The sequence below is a fragment of the Armigeres subalbatus genome, chromosome 2 (genome assembly GCF_024139115.2).
Source record: "Armigeres subalbatus isolate Guangzhou_Male chromosome 2, GZ_Asu_2, whole genome shotgun sequence".
NCBI lineage: Eukaryota > Metazoa > Arthropoda > Insecta > Diptera > Culicidae > Armigeres > Armigeres subalbatus.
Window position 1 is genome coordinate 386,203,867 of NC_085140.1, and position 7,465 is coordinate 386,211,331.

Genomic DNA, 7,465 nt, shown 5'->3' on the forward strand with positions numbered 1-7,465 from the left:
TCTGTAATGAATTATTGGCAGTGGCTGATTTTCTACTCGCCGCAGCCACATCCAGGCGCTATAGTATATGCACAAAATAGCCAGCAAGAGTTAACCGCCAGAAATTTGTATGGCGAAAGACATCTAACGCGGGTTTTCTCAAAATAAGAAACTTTTCATGAAAAACTACAGTGAACGTTCGCTAATTGGGGTTTTTCTAGTTGGGGGTTCGCTAATTGGGGCGAAACCCAATTAAAAAGCAGCTAAACGTCAGAATGTGATGTCAAAAATGCGTTGACGTTTTGTTTCCGTGTTTGGCGGGATCGATATTTTCTGGCGCGTAAAATTTTTTTTTGTTCAATGCAAAAAGTAAACAACATTGACGCTTGTCAAAACGCCCCAACTAGCGAACGGCATTCGTTAGTTGGGGTGAGGTTGAGCCCCAATTAGCGAACGATCACTGTATTTGGTACCGTTTATGAGGGATGGTGTCCGCTACTACGCCTACCAAATATTTTTTCGATTAAAGTGCTTAATTTTGAGAAATCGAACCTTAGATGCCTTTCGCCATACTGATTTCAGAAAGTTAACTCCTGGTGTGCCGATGTAAGCACGCTCAAAGCAGGCGATTCATTGAATATTGACAAAAATGTTGCTAGACATCACTAGAGTGTGCTAGTGTAACTACATGCGAATAAAACTATTATATTCGTGTTTCACTCGATTATTTTCTGAATAGACGAATACTTTTTGAGCGAGCGAAATTGACGAAATTTAGATACCGTGCAAACTCAAACTTCGGACGCTTAAGCACTTTCTGATATACAATCATCCTGTTAACTCGCATTTTAAATCACTATTGCAAACACTGAGTACAATATTCATCTTTGAACTACGTATTTAATACGTGCAGAATATTGCAAAGAATGTTTGCAATTTATGAAAATGTCCGGCTTTTGTTTGATTCAAACCTCGGACACCGGCGGGGTTGGATTCATATTTCGGACACAAAGATTCAAACTTCGGACACCTGATTAGTACCGGGAAGAATTATTGAAAACAATTCTCACTGCACAGCTCAGACTGTATTTTAATTATTTCGTCGCATTGTATTAACATGTCTTATTAAAATGTAACTATATACTAAAACAAGCAAAAACTATTAGTCCTTCCGTTCCAGCTTGATGAAACATTTCGATGAAATATTTCAGAAAATTTCCCATACGAATTCAAGCGTCCGAAGTTTGAGTGTGTCCGAATTTTGATTATCCACGGTATTCTCTACATATCAGAAAAAGTAATTGAAATGTCTATTTGTTTTTAAATAATAATCATGCGTTGATAAGTTTTCTACCAAATTTAGAAGAAAGTTTTTTGATTTCACTTCTATCACGCCTAAGTTTTACATTTAACTGAAGAATATGCAGCTAGACGAATACTTTTTGGACCCACTGTATGAATCTTTGTTTACAAAATCACATGGAGATTGAATCAAATGGTCTACCGAATCAACCACGGCTTTCATGATGCCCTAGCCCCGGTATCAACCCAATAACGTCCTCCGAGTATTTGTCTTTCCGCATTGTCTTGTCATTCGTGTATCAAATCTAGCATGTAAGATGTTGCAAGATTTTCAAATTGTCCTGGAGTTTGAATCAAATGCAGGGCTGGTAGCGACCGAAGCCACTCAAAATAGTGACTTTAGTGACCGAAGCTGACGAAAAAGGGACCAAATAGTGACTTTCAGTTGCAGAAAAAGTGACCAAATATGTAGTGACTTCCAATTTCAATTGCAAGTTCGATGAGACGAAATCAAGCGATTTTGGGTCGAAGGAGATTATTTTTTTTCGTAATTTCGTAAATTCGTGGCGATAAACATCTTTCACTCACCACTCTTTTCTCTTACAACGAACTCAGAAGAGAAACGAAAATCGTACTCGGTAACTTTTATCTATTCAGTGACTTAGGGGCTGTCCACAAACCACGTAGACCGAAATTTCACTTTTTCAAACCCCCCCGTCCCCCCTAGTAGACTTTCGTAGACTTTTTCAAAACCCCTCCCTCCCCCCATGATATCTACGTAGACTTTACCAAATTTTACAAAACATCATATGTGATAAGAAAAATATGAAAATCAACCACGTTTTAGGCAATTCAGCTATTCAATTCCATTTCCATGTAAACATTACAACAGAATTCGAATTTAAAACTTAACAAAATTACACTGAGCAAAATCCAACAAAACAAAAATCAAATTGAAACGAAATCAAATTTAATCCTCTGTCCATAACTCCTGAAATCAAATCTCAAAGTCAATTAATTTAATTACTGTTGAATTCAATGCCTCCTAGAGGTGTGCACCAACATCGCCGACATTTTTGCATCGGCGCGCCACTGATAACATCTGTCACGCATCTGACCTATAATTCTCAACGCCGGTTCAAAATTGTGAAAATCGTGAATTCTCAGAATTTAAAAAAAAATCTAGTTGAAATTTCGAGACTGTCAAGTCTACATTCCAATAAGTTTTGCGTGGAAATTTCGTAAAATTTCCCAATTGTTAACCTTGGAAAACTCCAAAGAACTCTCCGTGATAATTCCGACGCTTTTTTTTGAAAATTCTATGCAATATCCCGCTGAACAATCATCTGTTGAAATCCCAAGATTTTTCTTCTAAGTTCCAAAAGTTTCCCCGTTAAAAACCCAAGTAATTTTCCGTCAAAATTTAGAATTATTTCCCCAGGTAATTTTTAGTTTAAACGGACGTTCCGAAATATTTCCCGTGGAAATTCAGAATAGTTCCTACGATATTTTTTAATTTCTCTTGCAAATTTGGAGCAATTTCTTGAGAAAATTTAGATAAATATTATGAAAATTCCAAAAAATATTTTCTTAATAATTTTCGGTGGAAATTATGGAGAATTTTCAGTTGAACTTTTTGTGAACTTCTCGAAAACAATTCGAATAAATTTTCATGAAAATTAGAAAGACTATTTTACAAAAATTGCAAATATTTTTTTTGTGGAAACTCAAACTGTTTTTGGTGGGAAACTCAAATAATTTCTCGTGGAAGTTTTCAACAATTTATTTAGAAATTTCGAAAATTTTCCAACGATAATTCCAAAGAATGTACATTAGAACTGCCGAACAAATTTACTAAGGAGAATTTTCCACGGGCATTTCGAATAATTTTGCTTATATTTGCAAAGAATTCCTCGCGAAAACTCCGAAGAATTTTCGAAATAAGGCAAAAAAAATTCGGGGACTTCCCAGAATATCTCCAGTGAATATTCTAAAGGGGTTCTCGTGGAAATTTCGGAGAATTTCCTTTACAAATTCCAAAGAATATCTTTTGGGCATTCCATAGACTTTTTCTTGGATATTCAAAAATGCTTCCTTTGTAAATTCCAAAAAATAATCTGTTGAAGTACGACATAATTTCCATAGTTTGCAAAGAAGTTCCTGCCAAAAATCAAACGAAATTCTAGTAGAATCTGCAGTAAAATCCAAGTGAAGATTTTGAAAAAAATTCGAAAGTTTTTATAGAATACTTTGGAGAATTTTCCTGCTCAACACAGAAGAATTTCCTGGTGAAATCCATGATAGTTTTAAGCCGTAGCTCAGACTTTTACTTTAGTGAAATTCATTAAATTTTTAAGGAAAAATGCAAGAGATTATATCGGTAAAGTCTTGCAAAAAACCAAAACATCCTAAAAAATAAAACGAGTAAACTTCGCACGAAGCTGCTGTATAAATCGCCTTTAAAAACATAAAATCAAAAAGTCTACGTAAACTTTTGGTATGCCTCCCAGTCCCCCTTCGTAGACTATCGTAGACTTTTTTGAAACCCCTCCCCCCCCCTCAAGAGTCTACGTGGTTTATGGACAGCCCCTTAGTAAAATTGTATTGCCCTCTCTTTTAACCTCACGAAAATTTTACTCAATATCAGTAAAAAGCAGGACAACTCAAAACTATGAGTAGTCTGCAAGCAAATCCAATTTTTACGCCACTGGCAGTGAGCGTAATATGGTTATCACTCTTAACACCTGTTTCACTTTCCTGAAAATTATTTCTTGGCGAAAATCTGCGTGAATGAGCATTCTCTTCTCGTGAGAATGAGTGAAAATTACGATCATTGGATTAGCTACCTGTTGCGATCATGGAAAATTAGCAACACTGCTTCTTTATATTCAGGCTTTAGGCTCTCTGTTGACAGTTATGTTATGCTATCATCAGTAGACGTCAGTTTTTGTTAGCCACATGTAACAGTCAATCAATGTCCAGTATTTTAACATGTACACGTTTTAGTTAGTTCTTAGATCAATAAAGTTAATACTAAGTTTATGTGCGCGTTATGGATTGAACCACCACAAGAACCCACGAAAGCCACCTCGTCCTGACCGCGTACATAAAACTACCTAAGATAGATGCAGAGAACTCTTTGATTTGTCATAAATGCCACGGATGTTTTTGGAATTTTTAGTGCGACAGGAACAACCGTAGGATCGTTTTGGTAGAAAACGATACAAAAATTATGAAGATTCATGTACAACGAGCCTGGGATTGGACGCTCGACCTCTAATGAGGACCATGCTCTCTGATTTTTTAAATATTTTTAATCCAAAATACGCAGATTTTCCGACTTGCTGTGCGTATTCATGAACGATTTTTGCTATAGAATTCGACAGCGTATGCAATCTTAAAAATTGGGGCGACAAGAACACCATCCTATGATATCTGCTCAATAAATATTTGTTTAGAGCAAACCCTTCATTACATTTGTCAAAATCTACAGAAAAATAGCCGCTTGAGAACAAATCATATTTTCTTGAATTTTTTAGACAAATTTTTATATGGATGCCTAATGAGGGATAAAGTCTCCTCAATTTAAGGCAAAAACTCAAAATACAAATATCCTGAAATTGTGGTGGAATTATGGCAGTTTTTTTCAGTGAACATCATTTTGCATATTTATGGATTTGTGCTGTGAAAAAATGATAGCATTTGGCCATTATTGGTAGAAGTTGTTCTAATTTTGCGTGGCCACTAAAAATTAGCTTCAGGTGGAACAAAACACAATCAATAATAGAGTAAATAAGGTTGTCAATTAAAAATTAACTCGCCACATAACGATCATTTATCTAAAGGATCTATCATAAAAATATGCTATATAATACTACTTTACTCCCCATGAACGCATATTTGTAACACATGCATTTTGGTTGATTTTGTAAATCGTTTGTCAATCCTCCTCAATCATTTCCAGCTTACCACAGATAAGCAAGAAAGTAAATCCTATTTAATTGTTGTGGGATTAGATTAATGGATCTAAGCTAAGATTGAGCTTTCTGAACGATTCGCAGAAAATAACACTCGCATACAAAATGAACAAAAATGCGAGTGTTATAAATATGCGATCATGGGCAGTTTAGTTCTTGATAAAACAGGGGAGAATCAAGTCTCCAAAAGAATCAAGTCTCCTCACCTTCCCCTATAAAGTTTGAGTTAAAAAAAACTCTAAATCGACAGGTCTCCTGCTTGCATGACTGTATACCAATTTATAAATTGTGACGTAAAACACCTTCAATTAGTTACTGGTGAAATGCCAATAAGAGCAGCGATTTAAATAGCTCGCGAAGATTCAGAGCGATCATTTTTCCAAGATCCGTAATTTCATTTCCGCCATGAACAAAGCATCATCCGATGGATACATAAAGTTTTATCAAAAAAAATCTTGTTCAATAGTTTCAAAATAGTTGAAAATAGTGACTTTTTGCGAGAAAAAGTGACTTTAGTGACTTGAGGTCGAAAAAAGAGACTTTTTAGTGACTAGCCCGAAAAAAGTGACCAAGTCACTAAAAAGTGACCCGCTACCAGGCCTGCAAATGCACTACCGAATCAACCACGACTTCCATTATGTGTCAAGAATCGGTGTCAATCCTATTTTGTCCCCTAAGCATGTACTTCACTTTCCTTTCAAATGTTTTTAAGCATATGAGATGTTGTAAGAACTCCAAATCATGCTAGAGTTTGAATCAAATGGTCTACCGAATCAACCACAGTGTCCGCGATATCCTCAGCCACAACATCAACCCAGTCATGTCCACCATGTATATATGGCTTACTTGCAGTCTGTATCCAGGCACATTAAATCTTCTAATATCTCCAAATTGCCCTGGAGTTTGAATTAAATGATTTACCAAATCAACCACGACTACCATGATGTCCTTAACCGTAGTATTAACCCTATTACATCTTCAAGTATATGTCTTTCACTTGCGTCTAAAAATGAAGACATATAGGATCATCTCCAAATCGTTCTAGAGTTTGTATAAAATAGTCTACTACATGGGTTCCCAAACTGTGGGTCGCGACCCCCAGGGGGGTCGTAGGCTGATCAATGGTGGGTCGCGAAAGACAAATCTTGATTTATAACTTTGTCACTATTTATACCAGCACAAATCTATACCAGCTTTTAGATAAACGATCTAAGTAATGATTCGATTATCAGAGAACATCAAACTTGACGAGGTCAATGGTCTTCTTGTATTGTGCAAATGGCAAATAGAATGAAGTTCAATACAATCCACATCTAATCAAAACCTAATCCAGAACTAATCTGAATCAATTCAAAATCCCACCTAAATCCAAATCACATCCAACCCAAGTTTGATTCATAGCCAAATCCAATCCATATCAAATGCAAATCCAATTCAATTTCAAATCTAATTTAAATCCAACCCAATCTAAATCCAATCCAAATACAATCCAAATCTATTTCAAATCCAATCCATAAAAATTGAAATCCAATTTAACTTCGAATCGAATCAAAATCTAATTCAAATCCAATCCAAATCAAATCCAAATCTAATTCCAATTTAAAGCCAATCAAAATCTAATTCAAATCCAATCTAAATCAAATCCAAATCTAATTTGAATCCGATCTGAATCCAATTAAAATTCGATCCAATTCCAATCTAAATACAATCAAAATCATATCCAAATCTAATTCTAATTCAATCCAAATCTAATTAATTTCCAAATCCAGTTGAAATACAGTCTAATTCAAATCCAATCCAAATCCAATTCAAAACCAATTCAAAACCAATCCAAATCCAATCAAGTTCCACATCCAATTCAAAAAACAAAAATACAATGATGGGATTTAAAGCAATTTATTATGATTTGGTAAATCTAACGGAAACTCATTTTTATCCAATTTATAAAAATCAATGCATTTGTACCTGGTGGGTCGCAGCCAATTTGGGATTCTGCTAGGTGGGTCGCGTATCCAAAAAGTTTGGGAACCTCTGGTCTACTAAATAAATCACGGCTTCCGAATGTCCTTAGCTTCGACGTCAAGTCAATTATGTCCTCTAAGTAAATATGGTTTACTAACAGTCCGTATTAAGACACATTAGGTCTTTTAAGATCTTCTAATTGTCGTGGAGTTTGAATCAAATGGTCTCTCTGAATATGTCCAAGT